General features: G+C 43.1%; 1 protein-coding gene across 8 annotated transcripts in view; it reads right to left on the bottom strand.

The window, feature by feature from the left end:
- Positions 1 to 20,497, bottom strand: part of ENOX1 (ecto-NOX disulfide-thiol exchanger 1) — a 612,333-nt gene that overhangs the window by 456,441 nt on the left and 135,395 nt on the right. The window contains exon 1 of one of the 8 annotated variants that reach the window (XM_059902647.1): positions 8,689 to 8,778. The exons of the other annotated variants lie outside the window; for them this stretch is intronic. The gene's annotated coding sequence lies outside the window, so the exon portion shown is untranslated. Of the gene's footprint in view, positions 1 to 8,688; positions 8,779 to 20,497 lie in introns of those variants that run through there. 8 annotated transcript variants of the gene reach the window in all.

The raw sequence follows: 20,497 nt of genomic DNA, 5'->3' as shown, positions 1-20,497 counted from the left end.
AATTACTTCATAACTTGTCCAAATTTACATATGCTAATAACCACTACACAATTCAGCCTCCAATTTCAAAAAATCCTGCCACTATTCTATAGTTCTTTAAAAAGGGATAACAACTCCCATACACACACGTACACACAGACACGTAGTTTTATCTGTCTCTATAGGTCTGTTTGCTTTGACTATCCCAAAATTTAATCAATATCAGGAAAGAAAGCTAGAAGGTAGAAGCTGAGAGAAATACTACCCATATGGAATGGGCCATTTGTGGTAAAAAAAAAAAAAAAAAGAAAAAGAAAAAATCAGTAAGGTGAAGAAAATGAAGAGTTTAACAAGAAAGTTTCCAACACTTCATACTTTAATTGTGAACTGAAGGAATTATTGAGGAAAAATATTTTTAGAAAAGCTTTTAAATTTAGCCTGTGGGTGTCACTGACACTAAGGTCATTTCAACACAATGATTTTCAAAGTAATAGAAACAGAACTTAGGGTGGAAGCACCCAAGAGACGATTACAGTAGAATCAACACTGATTTGCTCCAACGTTCCAGGAGAAGAAAGTATAGACCTCATTTCCCCAAGATTCTGCTGGGATTGGATGTCTTTACTTAATTAACTGCTCATCCATGATACTATCTGAAAAATGCTGACCCTGCAGCTTTGTGCAGACGACTGCTGTTGCCTCAACAACCCTATTTATTGGAATATCCATTTTCCTGTCTAATAGAGCCCAGAGTTGGAACTTCCTCCACTTGAGCTGATTTTCTACTGCTTCATTTATGCTATAGCTGTGTTTGTACTAGGTGTGAGATATTTATCTCCATGATCATATACAGTCCAAGGTAAAGAAAAATACAGGTAGAAAATGAAAAGGAAGAGACACTCCTTTCACTGTCTTTCAAAGTAGAACAATTACAATTAGGTAGGGGAAAAAAATACCTGTAAAAATGAACTCAAATCATTTTTTTACTTAGAAAGGAAAAACTGCTGACATAAGCACACTGATGTAAATTGTGTATGTGTGTCCTGTCTCACCAATGTGCAAGTTTCCCTACTGGATTATAAGGTTCTTGAGGACAAGGGTTAGATTCAAGAAACCTCATCTCTTACATGGGATGACGCCAAGGCCTGGGCCGTGGTGTCTGTGTTCCCCACCGTGTACTCTCTGGTTGTGAAGGAGCTGAGATTTGCCGATGATCATGGCCAGGTTAGTCACTACAGACCCAGGGCAGCACCTTGCCCACCGGAGGCGTTTATTTAATATGAGTTGGACTAAATAGAAATAATATCAGCATTACCCAGTTACCTCCATTAACAACCAGTTTAGATGAGCTTTGATATTTTCCAAATTGTTCGTTTGTTTTCTCCTTTTAGAATTGTTACTATTTAAAAGTTTAGGCATATGGTAATACTTAGCTGGAAGTAAATATTTAACCCAATCTCTACTAAGTAAAGTCCTTAACATTTTATATACAGGCTGAAGACATACATAAAAATATACATATACATACACACACACATTTGGAATAAAAGCTGGTCTCGTCATAGAGTGCCGTTTTCTACGTGGTAGCAGCAAATAGAGATTTACACTTCAGGAGAAGGCAGGCACCTGACCGTTTATCTTCCTTCAGCCCACCAACTTCCCTCTCCCCGTCTACCTCTTCAGTCATGGGTGCCTTCGTATTCAGAACACAGCAGCTGCTTATTTTAAAAAGTCCAGAACTTCACAGCTGCTCACTGTGCTTCCTCGTTCCATTCCCACTGCAAAGCTGTCATGTTGTTTGTCAAGTCTGAAAATTTCTTTCCTACTTTTCATAGGAGACATTGATTAAATCGATAAAAATAGAATCCCAAACTGTCATAGCTCTTTCAGTCATCTTAATTCATTGTAATTAGTTTTTAAATATTCAGTTCCTGATTGCCCATAAAACTGAGGGCATCACACATGCGTGAGCTGTCGTTATTTCTTAATACTAGCAGTGGTAATAGTAAGGTACCCGTCCATTCTTCCCTGTGGTCTTTATACTTTCAACCCTGATTAGCATGTGTGTGGCTGGTAAATAATTGATTGATTTGATAGTGAGTGACATATTTTGAAATCTGCAAAGCATCTTATGCTGGGAATTTAAGCCAACCCTTTCTTTTCCCGAGATAGCTCTGGGCGTTCCTGCAATAATAAGTTGGAGCAGATCTTGACTTTCCTATTAGCATCTCACAATTTATGAGCTTCTGATAGCCATGGGATGATTTTTAAAGGATGAATTTAATTCCCCAATGCACCAAGATAACTAGAAAAATAACAGACAATAAATGAGTGCTTTAAAGAAGGAATTTAAGAATTTAAAGCTTCACCCAAGCTGAAAGTAATCAAAAAAACTTTAGAATGGTCCTGAACTGACTTCAATATTTCCTTGACATTATTAAAGGAATGTATCAGCTTTGAATAACTTACTCCATTTAGGCTGCACAACTATCCTATGATGCAGTAGTCATTATCTACAGTTGTTATATGAGGAGATTGAGGCTCAGATATTTTAGGCAAATTACAGAACTAGGAATTGGCAGATCTGAAGTTCAATCCAGATCCAGCTGCATTCAGTCTAGATCCAGCCACATTCACAGCCCTCACCAACCCCCAGGAAGAATGTGAGTCCTTGAACTTCCTGACATTTACAGCACCGTGTGGGTCCCAATATATCAAGTTTAAACCTAAAAAAATTCAAAATTCATTTATTTCATGGATTATCCAAGGCTTTGGGGTTCAATTTATCACTGGCTACGTACTGAGTAGGAAATGATAGGGCTACAATTTTCAACCATGATCATAAGTAAAGATTTAACATATTTGGGGAATTATTTGAAAAATCAAATATAAAGAAACTTGCACCTCAAATAATAATTTTCCCAGTAGAATTTGCCTAGCAAGTTTATTGTGGAAATCAAAGAAAAGTTGTGTATTGTTCTAAGCAAAACTCTTTAGGTAAGTTTCTATCAGTATCATCCACTGTCAAAGTGTCAAATTCTTACTTTCGTTACTCCTGTAACCAAAGCTGATCAAACAATCACACGCCTTCTGCACGCTCCAGGTAAACCACTTTTAATTAAAATATCCTTAAATTACCAATTCATTAGAAATTCTGAACTCCATGGTAATTGAGAATTTAAGCAACAAGTTTGGCTGAATCACCATCCAAAAATACTGAGTAGAACTCAGTAAGTGAAGAGAATTAGAAATGAATTTTTTTCCTAAAGAGAATTCAGATTATATCAACTCACTGGTACAATTCCATGTATTTAAAGACAAACACCTTTGATAGGTCATTATTAGGAATTTAGCTAATTATGCATTAGTTTCTATTGGGAAGCTTTACTACACGTCTTGCGATGGAATTTATACCAGACTATCTTTACAAGGATGTCTGTAAATTAAACAGCCTGGAAGGATGAAGACGGCATCTCCCTCCAGGACAGAGGACGGACTGGTTACCTGACCAGGATAATAAAGGCTGAGTACATTTGCCAGCAGCTCTTTATAAGACTGATGGCTTCCTAAACTCTGCCTTCCTCAGCTGTGACACAGACCCACCAGGTGTGAAGTACCCCCCTGGGGTCACTCAGTGTTGCCCCCCTGGGAAGTGGGGGACAAGGGAAACTGACGCAAGCAGGAAGCTCACGCCGCAGGCTGTGCCACGTGGAATAGAATCCTTTGTGTCTGACCCAGGAGTTTTGTGTCTTTTTCCAACATGCATGGAACTGTGGCAGGCTCACTTATTAGCTCACAGGCAGGGTAAAATCTCAGAACCTTCACTGCTCTTGACAGTTATGTGTGATTGATTAAGTATTTGCAGAGGCTCACTAACTCCAGGGGAAGTTTCTGCACCTCCCTCTAAAGCCTGAAACTCACAGCCATCACTTGCGCTCTCACAATCATGGCACACCCACTACAGAAAACCACCTTCCGAGCTTCCCTGGTGGTGCAGTGGTTGAGAATCCGCCTGCCAATGCAGGGGACACGGGTTCAAGGCCTGGTCTGGGAAGATCCCACATGCCGCGGAGCAACTGGGCCCGTGAGCCACAACTACTGAGCCTGCGCGTCTGGAGCCTGTGCTCCGCAACAAGAGAGGCCGCGATAGTGAGAGGCCCGCGCACCGCGATGAAGAGTGGCCCCCGCTTGCCACAACTAGAGAAAGCCCTCGCACAGAAACGAAGACCCAACACAGCCAAAAATAAATTAAAAAAAAAAAAAGAAAACCACCTTCCTACAAGACCTGGCCACCTGATAGCTACTAAAATGAGGGGCGACGGGAACAAGCGGAGGACGCTTGTCCACTGCCGGGTTATTAGCGCCATCGTGACCATGGATCTATACGCCCCAAACAAGATATCCTTCTTACTCCCTGATTGATTACATGCTTTCCCAGGCTGACCTGCAAATCCCTGCCATCAATCAGTCTCATGGGAAGAAAATCTCGGATCTTGCTCCCTCTCCTCAGGCTACCCCAAGGGTGACACAAGCCAGACAGGTTTTTGAGGCACGGAGGTGCCCCAACTTGCTTCCTTTTCCCCACCTTTCTGGTCAGGCTCATGGACAGTAATAACCAATATTTACAGGGCACGTCTCAATAATCATTTGATCCTTCTCCCACCTGGAGATGCAGACCATCTGTAGGCTCTCTTCACAGAGGCTCAGCGAATCCAAGGGGCTTCGCCCAAACCCACAACTGGTAACTGATGAAGCGGACACGTCAGCTCGGGGCTTCCAACTCTTTCTTCTGTAACCGTCCCACCCTCTGTACGCCAGGAAACCCAGAAGCCCAGCAAACGGTTCAGCCAGGCGCTCAGACCGCGGCTCCCCCGCCTGCGCCTCACAGGGAACGCCCACGGGCGGCGCGGTTCTGCATCCTCCCAGCACAGCCAGCATCTTCCACGTCCCCGCCCCGCCCCGCCCCGCCCCGCCCCGCCCCGCCCCGCCCCGCCCCGCCCCGCCCCGCCCGGGAGGAGGGCTGCGCCTGCGCACAGTGCCATCTGGCCCAGGTTCCGGAAGCGGAAACCCAGGGGTCCAATCAACCACCCCGCAACACACCTGCACAGGAACTGAGGCTGTGCCCTCCAGCCCCCACTCTGGCCCTCTCATTTGCTCCTTCTGCTACTCTCTGAGTGGCCCCATGAGAGGCAGGGGAGTACAGTGGTTAGGGAGCAGGGTCTAGAGCCAGAAGACATGGGGTTTTTTAACCCTGGCTCAATCACTTATTAGTTGTAAGATCTTAGGCGACTTATTTAACCTCTTTGTGCCTTAGTTTCATTATCTGTATAATAGGGATAATAACAGTACCTCTGTTACAGGATTGCTGTACAGATCGCGTGAATTAAATAAAATTACTCCAAACAGGCCTATACTCAATAAATGTTATCTGTCACCACCACTACAGCTGCTATGAGTCCCCACTGGACACACTGATCCCATTTTGGTTAGCACCCCAATTTCTCACCGTCAGGCCTGGGCCTGAATTCAGGTGAACTTCTCCAAGTTCCCCACACCCAACCCTACAAAACCCTACAAAACAGCAATCTAGCCTCACCCACCCTGCCATCAGAAACAAAACTGTCAAAGAGAGTGTGACGAGCTCCAGAAATCTTTCTTACTGAATGAATAAATGTGTTGGGAAGACTCTGTCCTTCACAATATATATTCTGGAAATACAATGTTCTGGGCTGGAGCATCCTCTACCTGCTCTGTGAGTAAATCCACATGGTAGGCAGAATAATGACACCTTTCCCCTCCGCACCCAAGATGTCCACATCCTTTTCCCGGAGCCTGTGACTATGTTACCTTACCTGGCAAAAAGGACTTTACCGATGTGAGTAACAAGGACATTGAGATGGCAGATTTTCCTAGATTATCCAAGTAAACCCAATCTAATCAGGAGTCCTTAAAAGCAGAGAAACTTCCCCAGCTGTAGTGAATCAGAGAGATGGCAGTCAGAAAGATTCAGCTCATCATTGCTGGCTTTGAACATCTTGAAAGGGGCTACAAACCAAGGAAATGTGCGTGGCCTCTAGAAGCTGAAAAAGGCAAGAAAATGGATTTCCTCTGGAGCCTCCAGAGAGGAACGCAGCCCTGCTAACAGTTTGATGTTAAACCAGTGAGACCTGTGCTGAACTTCTAATCTCTAGAACTTTAAGATAATAAATCTGTACTGTTTAAGTCGCTAAGTTTGTGGTAACGTCTTACTGCAACAGTAGAAAACTAACAGAGTCCCTCTGGATTCTCCTACTAGGGAAAGACCACAAGCCAGTATCTGGGCACTATGCTGTGGAATTAAGCAACAGAAAACCACATACTTCCTCACTAATTCATTCTTTCATTGAGTCACTCAATGAACTTCTGAAGCACCTGCCATATGCCAGGCACTGTTCTATGTGCTCCAGCAAACAACAGTAAAACAGAGAGAAACAGTTGGCTGCTGTTCCATGGAACTTATGTCCCAGAGGTAAGAGAGAGAGACAATAAACAGGCCAATAAAGAAATAAAACAATTTCAAACAGTGATAGGTGCTGTGAAGAAAATAAAACAAAATGAAGAGATAGAGAACACTGGGGCAGAGCCGGGGGAAGGAAACCCCAGTCTGGGTGGGAGGAAGGCTCTCTAAGAAATGACATTTGAGCTGAAATCAAAAAGGTACAAGGAGTCAGCAAGGCAAAGATCCAAGTCAGATCCTGAGCTGCTAACCCACGGCTGACCGAGGCATTCTTCCTGAGAAGGTAAAAGATGAAACAGCCACTCTGAGAAACTGACGCAACTTCTTGCTCCAAAGAAAAGTACACCGTGTGAATTGCTTTGCTCATTTTCCTGTGCTCACTCTTCACAAGCATGACTTTTAAGGCTTTATTTTTTAACATACTTTATGAGCAGTGCAAAGGCAGCATTACCCCCAGAGTCCCTGATATCACTCTCAGTGAGATCACTCAGTGCTCTCCTTATCTGAATATGGATACGGTTAGATTCCTGGGACGGCTAGATTGCTCTCATTGTGATGGATTTCCCTGTGGCTGGCTGTTTCCTGTATCAGTGACACTGGCTCCAGGACCAAATCCATTGCTCAGGTTCAGACCCAGATGGAGAGCCAGAGCCGATGCAGACCCAGCTGGTTCCCCTGCACTCTTAATTAGGAGACAAATATCAAAGTCTCTAGATGGTGAGTAAATGTGTAAACTTCTCTCTCCTGTCTTATCAGGTAGGAATGATGGTCTTTGCCATCCAAATCACACGTACACACAACAAGCCACTCGATTTATCTATTATTGCTAAATAGTATCTTGCTCTGACATCTATGGTAAAATAGTGAAAGCCACTCCAATTTTGCTTAAGACTGTTGTAGTGTCATTAATTATTTCTCACAATTGCTCCTTTCATAGGTTCTTTATGAAGGTCAACCTAGAATGGCCAAGCAGTCTGTCTCAAGCCAGCGTTCCCAGACATACACAAACAATCCAGAGCAGTGCAAGCCATCTTGTACACCTGCTAAGACTCTCTCCCACATATACTTTGCCATGTGAGAACGTTACAATGGTGAGATATGCAAAATGATTCCAGTTTTAGAGCTATTCTACCCATTTTTGTTGCTTTATATGTTAACGTAAGAAACTTACATATAGACTTCATATTGAGTGGAAAGCCTTTTGTGTTGGCGAGTTGGGGTGCAGAGTTAACACTTCACAATGATAATTCACTGACCCTGAGGATGGTGCTCAGATTTTAGAGCCAGAATATGAGTCTGATTTCCAACCCCACCATATAACAACTATACGACCTTGAACAGGACACACCTCTGACCAAGCATCAATCCTTTCTTCTCTATAGATTGAAGTCGAAAGAAACGCCCTTTCACCTGTTTCCGAGGGTTCTCACAATTCCAAAATGAGATGTACTTTGTGAACTAAATATAAGTGTAAACGCAAAGTCCCCCCCGACCCCGGCCTCCTCACTCATGGTGCTACAAATATGTTGCGTTTAAGGCAAAAGCCCGGGTCCCGGTTCTCCGCACTCCACCCAGGATTCCTCTCCTCAGTGACTCCCTCTGGGATTCCCTGGTGCTTGTGGGCGTAGCTGTTCCTGCACCTGAGAGCATGCCTCTCCTCTTCGCTGTGCTTTTCCTCGGCTCCACTGACCTTCGTTGCTCTGCCATCCACAAGTCACCATCGACCCCCCGCCCCCAACAACATTCTCTGGACAAATAACTTCCTCTAAAACGCCAACCTCCAGGCCCGGCCATCAGGGAAACCATTTCGGGCTTTGCTCTTTCAAAAAGGGACCACCAAGAAGAAGTCGTTAGGCACTGAGACCGGTTCTTTGCAGGGACTAGAAAACTTTATCTTTAAGGGCCAGATAATAAATATTTTAGGCTTCAAAGGCTTAAGTAATGTATCTCTGTAACACATTCTTGTTTGCTTTGTTTTTACAATGCTTTAAAACCGTAAAAACGATTCTTAGCCTTTCATCCTTACAAAAACAGGTCACAGGCTGGATTTGTCCCGAGGGCCGGAGTTTGCCAATCCATGCCGTATGCCACAGTCTCATTCATGCCAGAGCATACTTGTTTGTGTGTGTGTGTGTGTGTGTGTGTGTGTGTGAGCAGGTGTCTTCTGTTGGTAAGGGGAGTTGAGGGGAAGCTAGTTAAGTCAGGAGAGGTACCTGGAGCCTCTGTTCCCTTGGACACCCAGTCTGTCGCTCAGTCTGGTCCCACGGGCAGATTTCTTCCCACGTGGCTTTCTCTCAGTCCAGCTTCTTTTGGGGAATCCTAAGCCACGGGAGAGATCGGTCCATGTCTGAGCTCCAGAAGTAAGCCAGGCTCAAGTCCTCACCCTCAGGGCTCCTGAGCGCTATGTAAATCAAGCATGTGACTTCCATGCCCCCGAACATTCTGTGACAGAAGGCCGCTCTGCCCACAGCACATGGATGGAACCTGGGGGCTGCAGTTACTTATGATACAGTCCAGCCCGGTAAAAATGCATCACGGAGCCACCCAAAATATTTTAGACATTTATAATCTGCTATGCTTACTACCAGAAAAGAAGAGGAGGGGGAGGGGGAAGGGGAGGAGGAAGAGGGGAGGAAGGAAGAGGGAAAAAAGAGGGGATGAGGAAGGGGAAGAGAAAGACTGCAGAATATTTCGCTTGGATGTCATTATTACCACAAAATCATTTCACCTGGTACTTATATCACATTTATCAAACACTGTCACATAATCCAAAAGCAAAAGTACGATTCCCCACCATTCACAGTTTCTAAAGGAGAGAGAGTAGATTTGGTCTTCCTTTGGATGTTTTCCCCTCTTCAGAGAAAACTTCATTTCAGTTCTTCTTGATTTTCACATATATGCCGTAAGTTAAGGCCTCCCCAAGTGCAGAGGGTGCCCATCTGCAAATTAGTAAGTGACGCCACCTCGGCCCACAAAGGAGCTAGAAAATGGGGCCCCTTCGGCTCTGTGTCTCAGCACAGTCTGGTTACTGAAGGTGCCTTTGTCGGGGGATGAGTGGCGGGGTGGAAGGCACCTCTTACCCTGGCAGATCCAGCTGTGCCCAAGGACACCCGTGTGGGTGAGCAGAGCCAAAATGGCTTCTCACCCCGACTTATGTCCTTGCCAGGCTGCAGGACAACACACAGAGGCCCTGACCTGGTCCGTGAGTCAATGTCTACAGGCCGGATGAATTTAGTCCATTTTATGCAACTACTAGCACTATGCTGACACAGAAGCTGGTGATGATATTTATGGCGTTGACTATGCTGGTGCTGGTGCCATCACCAACTTGTCAGCTGGAGATCCTTTGCTCGTTGTCACTTAAGGAGGGCTGATTTTGAGAGGGACGGAGACATCTTAGAGACAGAGAGGGTAAAGCCGTCCACGGTGTGGGTAAGTTGTAGGAGGAGGGTGACTGACAGCCATGAAGATGAGCGGAAAGAGAAGGGTAACTAACGAGTACAACAGAGCCGACAGCTGAAGCTGAGGACGGAAGCCTGTTCCCCGCAGAGGCTTCTGAACGCCTCGCCTGGAGGTTTAAACGGAAAGAGGACTTTCTTCAATAGTGGGAAGGAAGGTTTGGGAAACCTTGTTTGCGCTGATGGAAGACGTACACAGCTGAGAAGCCAGGAGGCCGGTGATGAGGCTTCAATCGCCTAGAGGGGAAAGAACAGACACAGGTGGGGGCCTGGAGATGCGTGAGGAGGAAAATCTGAAGCTGCCCGGAAGCTGCCGGGGCAGAACCAGCGATAGGTTGGAAGGGGGAGGGGGGAAGGGTGTGGTGGAGTCAGGGCTGACTGGAGTTCCCGGCCCAGGAAAGGACTGATGGCTGTGTTTTGGTTGCCAAGACAACAAGCCTAAATGGCAGCAGGAGAGGCCTCAGAGTCTCTCTCTGGGATCCTCCTGCTCTGGGTCATGCCGTGCAGACCTGATCCTCTTCCATTAAACGTACAATATGTACTCTTGTTGCGTGACGTATGTTTATCACCTGAAAGGACTCTCCCTCCCCATTGTATCAGGATGCTGTGGGTTGCAATCATGCTTCAGAAACACATATTTTTCAGCATTGTTAAGGGAAACAAACATCTGTGACAACTAATCCGAACCCATTCACAGGACAGATAAATAAAAGCATTCTAACCTGTAGCATTATATATAACTTCTTTAAACAAGGAGAACGTTACAGCAGAGCTCTACCTTTCCAGCAAAGCATGTACTCCATATCTTCCTCTGGAAACTAAAGATACTACATATAAATTTGAAATCATATATTTCTTCAAAGCATTAATTTTTAACAAGGCCAAAATTGCTAACAACCAGGGAAAGTACCGATTTATAAATTACGTGCTCGGTACATAGTATACATTGTGAATTTGCATGCATATTAAATGCAAATAACCAGAAGAGCATAACATTAAAGCTTCAAATTTATATGTGCAAAAGCCAGTAAATCCTAACATTAAAATTCTTCCCAGAAAATATTAACTCCCCACATCCCCTGCAATGGCTGCACAGTCAGGGGAGTGGTCTCAGCACAGAGTTCAGGAAGAGTATAACTTGTATCACCCATGCCACCCACTCACCAGACGGAGCAGACGAGACCGTCTGCATCCTGTGAGACAGAAGTAAGGTGCTGATGCTGCCCAGCTTTTCAAAGTTTCTTTTTTTTTTCTTTTTTTTTTTCATAATTTGACAGGAAAAAAGGTACCACCAAAACTGCCACTTTTGAATCACTAAGAAAATCTTTCTTCATTGTAAAGATTTCAACATTGAGGAAATGGGACAAAACACAGCTAACTTTGCTCTTCCACTAAAGTAAAAATCAGAGGTATGTGATGTCAACTTGGTAGGCTTTGGTGACCAGTTATTTGGTCCAACACTAGTCTAGCTGTTGCTGTAAAGGTATTTTTGTAGATGTAATTCACAGTATCCCTCAGTTAACTTTAGGTGAAGGTGAGTACCCTGGATAATCTGAGTGGGCCTCATATAATCAGTTGAAGGCCTTAGGAGCAAAAACTGAGTTTCAAGGAGGAAAAAGAATTCTGCCTGAAAACTGTTAACACAGAAATCCTGCCTAGGGCTTCCCTGGTGGCACAGGGGTTAAGAATCCGCCTGCCAATGCAGGGGACACAGGTTCGAGCCCTGGTCCGGGAAGATCCCACATGCCGTGGAGCAACTAAGCCCGTGTGCCACAACTACTGAGCCTGCGCTCTAGAACCCACGAGCCACAACTACTGAGCCCGTGTGCCACAACTACTGAAGCCCGCGGGCCTAGAGCCTGTGCTCCCCAACATGAGAAGCCACTGCAATGAGAAGCCTGTGCACTGCAACGAAGAGTAGCCCCCGCTCACCGCAACTAGAGAAAGCCCACATGCAGCAACAAAGACCCAATGCAGCCAAAAATAGAATAAATAAAATAAATTAATCAAAAAAAAAGAAATCCTGCCTAAGTTTCCAGCCTGCTGACTTGCCCTACAGATTCCAGATTCAAGGCTACGACATCAACTCCTGCCTGCTGGCCACCCCTATGAGTTTCAGACTTGCCAGCTCCCACAGTTATGTGAACCAATTACTTAAAATAAATATACTATATGTACATACACACAGGCATAGATGTGTGCATATCTATTGATTCTGTTTCTCTGGAAAACCCTGACTGATACAAGACTCAAAGGGATTTCCCACTTAGAACAAAGTGTTCAGTATTATAATCCATCCTGGTGGTTGGGTGAGTGCTGCTTGATTTTGATTACAATGTAAAAATTAATGTATTCTCTTTTTAAAATTTTTTTATTGGAAGACATATAACATTATGTTAGTTTCAGATGTACAACATAATGATTCAAAATACGAATATATTGCAAAATGATCACCGTAAGAAGTCTGGTTAACATCCATCATCACAAATAGCTATAAATTTTTTTTTATTGGGATGACAACTTTTAAGATCTACTCTCTTAGCAATGTTCAAATGTACAATACACTGTTATTAACTAGAGTTACCATGTTCTACACTACATCCCCACGACTTATTTATTTTATAACTAGAAGTCTGTACCTTTTGACCACTTTCACTCATTTTGTTCAAACAGCTCCACCACTATGGAGTGCAGGACTTTCTTGAAAATTTCCTTCCTGATACTCATTTAAAGACTTCTCACTCTAAGAGGCTGACTCTAAGAAGAATAATGCGGAACTATATTTGTAAAAGAGGCTCATGAAGATCTTTCTGGTGGTTGAACATCTGCTCAGCAAGGCTGCTTTGGGGGCTCGCCTTGCTGTATTTATATTGTGAATTCTCTGTGGATGCTAAGTCTTGGGGGATGGAACTCTCCCCTCATTTATGCCTAAAAGCACAAGTCATACCATCAGCTCTAGTGAAGCAAATATCCCTGTCAAGTTCAGATCAATTTCACGAGTTTAATGCCACTCTGACTGCTCCTTCTCTGTCTCCTTTCCTCCCTTGGCCTCACAAGGCAGCTTACTGTGTGTGCTCTCCAGCCTGAGCTCTTCCCATCTCCTCTCTGTGACATGGAATGCTTATCCCCACACCCGGATCCAATTACTGTGTGTGCGAAGCCCATCCCGGGCCTGTGCTCCCTTCCCAACAGCTAACTCTTCTCACACCCCTTTATCTATTGCCGACTGTAGGATCTCCCGGGAGTGGGAGGAATGAGGGAAAGGGCCATAGCACGTCCAAAGGAGAACCGATCAAATTTCTATCTTTTGCAAACTGTTCCATTGCCACGGTTCCATGACTTGTAAGCTGGGAAGAGAACTGATCTATTCTAGAAGGCATTTGGACATCTGCTGTATAATCTTTTGGATACGCCCTCTTTTATTTTTCCGGACTGGTAGGGATGGGAGGAGTTCTCCGAGGCAGCCCCCCAGACTTGACTGAAAGTTCTCAGTAAGCTATCCTCATCTTCTGTCTTCTCTATCAGTCCTGTCACCAAGGCCAATCTCTTCTCCTTCTCCCTTCCTCACTGCAGCTCTTCTCACCATGTGCCTGCCTTCTCCCTCTTCTGAGTTACTGTATAACCCACAGCAAGAATCACCTCCCCCAATATACACTACCAAATGTAAAATAGATAGCTAGTGGGAAGCAGCTACATAGCACAGGGAGATCAGCTAGGTGCTGTGTGACCACCTAGAGGGGTGGGATAGGGAGGGTGGGAGGGAGACGCAAGGGGGAGGAGATATGGGGATATATGTATATGTATAGCTGGTTCACTTTGTTATACAGCAGAAACTAACACACCATTGTAAAGCAATTATACTCCAATAAAGATGTTAAAAAAAAAAAATTACCTCCCCCAAATGTCACTTTGATCAATCATGTGACATGTTGCCAAGTGTTCCAAATGCTTCTTCTGAAATTAAATTTCCGCCCCCCGGATCTCAAGTCCACCAGCTGACTCCCTGCTCTCCTCCTTTCTAGCTGTGCCCCCAGCTCACAGGCCCCACCCCTGTGCCCTGCCCCCTCTCTGCTCTCCAGAAGGCGGGGCTAACCTTTCTCTCTTAAGACTCCTCCCCTAATACGTTCCTGCTCTCCTCTGAATCGCTACTCAGAAGGAATTCCCTTAACATTAAAAAAATAACCCCCGCTCGTTTTTCACAGGGAAAATTCAAGAGGTGATGGGCTTCTGGATCCCACATCCCAAATAACTAACTCACTATGGTTTTCCACCATTCCTGATTCAGATCCTGAGGTTGGGACTCACGTACAGCTCACATCCGGGAAATCCTGGGGCAAAAAGTCAGTAACTACCTGAGTAATAACTCGCTTGATTTCATCTGAAAACACCCCTATTTGTTCCGTCCTCGGAACAAAGTCGCAAATGAGAAACCTCCCCCGGAATTTAACCTTTCCTCTCGGCAAATTCTCTTAGACACGGAAACTAATCTACACAAGTATTATTAGGCATGCATATCAGAATATATTTCCCATTGTGATTTATGCACATGTTACATACAGTTATGGATGTATTTTTGGAAAATTGTTTTTTAAATATTTAATAGCCATTAAACGGGTAAAATAATACTCTGCTCCTTATGGAACAGTGAAAAGTCATCCTAGCACTTTTTGCAAGTATTTGCAATTGTAATCAGTAATGCAGGCAGAAAGAATGCCAATGGTTTTCAATCATCACTGGTAAAAATGTAAATTCTTTAAAATTAAGACTCTGAAGTTCACCTGCATTAATCTACTGCTAATGCAAGCTGGGACTATTTTCTAGGATTTTGAGTGGCTTAACATCATCAAGACATGTCACAAGCTCCATCCAAATTATTCAGTGCATACCATGCATTATTCTGAACCTCTCAGAAGATGAAACAAGGAGAGGCAATGAGAGTGTCTGAAGAACAAAAGGAAAAATGAAGCACGGAGACCTCAGGCTAAAAGTATAAAACCCTTGAGAGGGTTTTAAGGACATTTTAGAGGCCTGAAAAATGAGAACAAATCAGCAGGCCCATTAACTCAGCAGCGAATTAAAGCACCATTGTTTCCAATTTCAGCCTTGAATATGGAGGGCACCAAATGGACCACGTTCTGCTTCCCCTCTGTAGAAGGAGAGCGAGAAGTCACCGCTCTGTATTCTTAAGTGCCTTTCTTCTTTTCCAGTTAATTTAGTGAAAGAGTGACTATCCATTTCCTAACTCTTCTCCTAAAACATTATTACTAACTTCCCTAGGACCATGTTAAAGGGACAGCAAGAAAATAAACAATTGGAGATTCAAAACACAAGTTCTATTCCCCATTAATTTCAACTTCTTCCTTTTAGTAAAAGATGAAGTTTACTATCTTCAGATGTATTGTTCTTTACCTTCATACTTCAGACAAAATGGTAAAATACAGCATGTGGTTAATCCACAAACTGAAGAGCCTCTGAATTTAAGAAGTGGGCCATATTCCACAATACATATATTTTATTGTCTCATCTCATGGAAACGGGCTTCAAAGCAGCTCTTTCCAATCCTTGGATGAAGTAAAAGGTCTGAAAGATCCAATATGACCACATGAGAGATATTCCTTGAGAATCAATTTGTATTTATACCAATTTGTTCGTAACACAGTCTCACCTGTTAAATAGTGCTAGGCCCTCAGGTTAACTGCTTACAACTTTTTAAGTCATTATTTGGGACTCTGCTTCCACATCTAGAAATCAGTGCATCCCAGCTGGTAGGTGTCAGCACACTGCTGTGCTGTGACTTGGTTCCAGGTTTGCTATGAGGTCCTGGCACCCCTCAGCCTCAGAGAAGCAGGTGGGGCCCCGTGCAGCTGGATAGGTCACAGCTGGCCATCAGCTTCCCCAGAGTCCAAAGGCACAGTCCCCACTGCTCTGCTGAGAAGCACTGCATGTCCAGGGACACCCATGTTAACAGGCCACTGCAGAAGGCACCACTGCCCTTCTGGAGAAGCGGCCCATGCAGTTGGGGGAGGCATTTGCATTCCAGATGTGCAAGGTACAGCTGGCTGAAGGTGGGCCTCTAGTAAGTTGGGGAGGGGGAACTGGTGGGCAAAGCTCCTGGTATCAGTTCCCCAAATTCTCTCTTTATGGGTTTCAGAAACTTCTTTCCACTGGGGGCTAATGTGCCCTTTCACTGGCATCCAAGCTACCTATGGGATGACTGCTCTGACAATGAACACGCATTTTACCAATCAGGGCCCCGTCATCATTTTTAATTACTTCATAGAAAAAAAATTCAAAGGGCAGTATCGGAGTATTGCATTTAGAGAGCAAAGAAAATGATTAAAGCTCTTGGATTTTTTAAACATAATTTTAACTGCTGTAAAATTTGGAATAGTGGTGAAACAGCTTGAATATTTCTTAATCGATGCTTGTGTAGTATCTGACAGCGACTAATATGAATTCCAAGAGGAGAATCACTGACATCTTGAACAAGAATTCTATTTAGCTATTTCAGGCAAATAGCAATATGAAAAGAAGTTATGTTCATGAAAGCAAATTCAGGTTTCTCATTAGAAAATCTGAAAAGATTTTATTTGGAAGTTTCTTAGCTATACAATAGTCCCCAAATGGATGTCCCCAGCTTACTGTGTTATTAAGTATCTGTTCCGATGTGCGCCACATTGAGGCGAAATTGAGAACTGATTTTAATAACATGCTTGTATCACTATTTCTTGGTGTTTCAATTTTAGGCGTTATCTATTGGCCTTCCAAAAAGGAAGATGAGGGTTGGTTGGTTGGTTAGTTTTCATCCACCTATACTTGTCCCATGTTCCTATTCTCAGAATTCTAGCACAATTTTGGTTATATTAAATACCCATTTTATATCATTATAGCTACAGAGACATTATTAGTATCTGAGTCATGTAATATTCTATGATTACATTTCCTTTTCTGCATTCCTTTTTCTCATTCCTGTTACATTTCATTGAAATGTTTCATTTCAGTGTAACAAATCAGTGTTACATTTCACTTTGGTTAGTTTCCTTATATAATTATCCTGAGGTTATCCCCAAAGCCGCCCCCAGATTTGTAAATTTCCTCTCAGTAGGAACAGATCAGGTGTTTTATCAATTTCATCATCTTCAAACTGAAGCCCTCTACCTACTCCTGTTGAGATCAGTGGATAACTTGTCCCTCTGCACAGCTGGCTCTTATGTTGGTCCCGTCTCTGGGATCTGGGGTCTTTTTGGTTTACCCTGTCATTTATTGGAGCACATCATAGTGTTGTCAAGTTTCATGACAATGTACTGGTATTACCTTTTTATTGGGAAACTCCTATCTTTGGTCAGGGAAGACTTTGTTGAATTATTCCTTTGATGGTTTTCTGTCCTCTGTTTTCTATATTCTCTCAAGTTGGTGCTGCTGTTTTTGGACGTTGGACCTCATGAACCAATCCTATAAATTTCTTATTTTTTCTACATTATTTTCTATTCTTTCTCTTTTACTTCACATTCTGGGAAATTTCCTTAACTTTATCTCCCAACCCTTATAAATTCTCTTCTGTTTTCACAGTTGTAATATCACACCTTATTTATCTGAAGATACAAATGATTTCTTTTTTTAAGATTTTTTCTTCCTGCAAAGGTTCTGTTTTCCTCCAAGTTGCTTTTTTTCTGTTTGCATGTTTTAGTTTCTGTCTCTCATAATAGAGACTTTCCTTAAATGTCTGATGATCCTTGGCTGTCTGCTGGTAATTATTGGTGAGGCCTGAGAAAGTCAACAGGAAGGTTTTGTGTGTGGGGAGGGGTTGATTTGAGATTTATTTTAGGATTGTTCTAATTAGGCCTCTTCTTTGGGAACCCCTGATGTCAGTATCCTCGAGTTTTAGTTTTAGGTCATAATCCCAGGGAAGTCTCCTGCAGATAGGATATCATCCTGGCTGCCCTCAGGCTAGGGGGCAGGGAGAAGAAGGTAGTTATGGTTCTCAGGATTTGGTAAATCGGTGCAATCTCCCTGATTTCAAGACTATATAAAGCAGCCGCATAGCACAGGGAGATCAGCTCAGTGCTTTGTGACTGCCTGGGGGGGTGGGATGGGGAGGGTGGGAGGGAGGGAGATGCAGGAGGGAGGAGATATGGGAACGTGTGTATATGTGTAGCTGATTCACTTTGTTATAAAGCAGAAACTAACACACCATTGTGAAGCAATTATACTTCAATAAAGATGTTTAAAACAAAACAAAACAAAAAGACTATATAATACCACTTGACTTTTCCTGATACCTTCCAATCCAGAAACCTCTATTTTATCATTTGTACAGGAAAAAAAAAAAGTCTCCATTCCTATTATGGAGTGAAAGAGGGGCAGTTAGTTACCTGCTTGTATAAAGTTGGGGAGCAGATCTGAACTTTCAACCAATACTCCTAATTTTAGTCCTATCTTCACTCTCATTTCCAAGGGGTTCTTGTTGCTGAAAATTCCTGAGCTTCGTAGAAGTCGTCAGTGTAAATTAGGCTACTTCTTCCTTTCTCCTCTGCTCAGTAAGCTATCACTCATCCACCTGTATCCCAGATTCCAAAATGCTACGGCTGTTGCCCCATCCCTTTGTTCTTATAGATATGTAACTTAAAAAAAAATCCCTTAAGTGTCACTTTAATCGTGTTTCAGGAAGTGCCAGGAACTAAATAAAACATGTACCATATTTAACCTGAAACCTATTACTCACTCTTCATCCTTTCATGTTGACATTGAAATGGGGATTACTCAATTTTTAAAAAAAGAATTTTAACCATTTAGACAAGACTCAATGTTCAGGTGGAATAGGAAGTAGGGAAAAGAGAAATTTGGGGTGAAACTGAATTTAATAATTGTATGTTTTTTGTAAACAAGGATGTCACATTGTCCTAATGATGCATTGGGCATTGTGGGAAATAAAAATATGTCCTTATTTCAGAACAGCCTTTAAAAATTCTCAGAAAGATTAAATATTAAAGAGGTCCTTGAATGGATGATTAGTCTAAAAAAGGGTATCTGGAGGGAGGAAAACCATGACAGAAGAGTGGAACGGTGAGAGGCAAACTCAATGGAGGAAAAAGGACTTAAACTCAGTTTCGAAGAATAAACGTTACAAACATTTCTACTGTACAGTCTGCATAATGTGTATTAGATACAAAGTGATCAATTGATGGAGAAATAAGATTTATTTAATGCAGACTAAGGCAGAAAGGGAAAAAAGCTCTTCTACTTAAAATACAGCTGCTTTAAGTTTTTACTCTCAGTTTTTCACCATAGTGGGTCATTACGATGTTGAAATCATTTTTTAAAATACCAGTTTAAGTTCACTACAAACTTGTGAAAAGAGATTCAGTGAACTATACTTTTCAGTGATGTTCAGGTTTTGAAGTTACACTCCTATGGATACTGAAAACACCATTATCATTGAAATACCTGCTGGTAAAACAACCTTGTTACTGTGTGCCTGCAACCCTCTAGTTCCTAACGCCATTTATCTCACTGAAATAAACGTCTTCACAGCATGATTCTTGATAACACACAGATTTAAGGACTATCATGATTGCCTTGGGCAGCCTGACTCTAATTGGATGGATCTAGATATGAGAAGAAGAATTCCGAGGAGAGCATTGTGCCTGTTTGAAAATGGGATGATGCCGTGCAAAGACCAATCTGCCTTCGGCGTCAGGCCTGGGCAGGGGCAGGTGGCAGTTCAGTGTGGATGGGCTGTGGGAGAAGTCTAAACGCAGAAGCTCTGTGGGGTGGGGAAGGGACTCTAAAGCATAATGAGCCTGTAACTTGGGAGACAAAGGGGAGACACTGAAGTTTTCTGAAGAGGCAGTAATCTCATCAAAGAGATATTTCTCAAAATCATGGAATCTGCCAGTGCTCTACAGGGCCGAAAACCAAGTCACAGGCCACTGGTCAGACCCTAAGTAACACAGAGGTCCAAGGTCACGCGAGGCCGGCCTGGGCTGCGCGCAATGGACGTGTGAGAGAACTCACTGCAGAGATCAATGAAACTGAATCATCTCTACTTACAGTACGACGGACACAGTCCATCAAGGAAAAGGGATGGGACTGAATTAGTACCGACGAAAGGACTTACTTACACTGAAGTTGTGTTTCAACTAAATCCATGGTCTCCTCTGGCTTTTAATTCAAGAAATGTTTGCTGAGTATCTACTACGTGCGAGGCAGACGGGCTTTGCTCATCACTTTGTCTCGTTACCTTATAAGCTGTATGTCAAAAATTCCAGCTAATTGATTTCACAGACTGATTGATGTTCTTCAGTAAGAACAACAGATTGATTCTTTTATAAACAGCAATACTAATTCTTCCATTATGTTCTTCTCTCCCAGTGCACAGAGTCCAATGGACTTTAGGGCCAACTCGATAGGAAGAGCAGAAGAGAGGCATTAAGAGAACAAGGTCCATTAGGCCCAATATTGCCTCAATTACTTTAATTCCATTATTCCTGTTCATATTACTCCTTTAATCGATCTCTCCTTTCAGTTATTCATACTTACCCTTCTCAAAATCACAAGTAATAGG

The sequence above is a fragment of the Balaenoptera ricei genome, chromosome 18 (assembly GCF_028023285.1).
Source record: "Balaenoptera ricei isolate mBalRic1 chromosome 18, mBalRic1.hap2, whole genome shotgun sequence".
Taxonomy (NCBI): Eukaryota; Metazoa; Chordata; class Mammalia; order Artiodactyla; family Balaenopteridae; genus Balaenoptera; species Balaenoptera ricei.
Note: the sequence above shows the minus strand (reverse complement) of the source record. Positions and strands in the feature narration are given on the sequence as shown.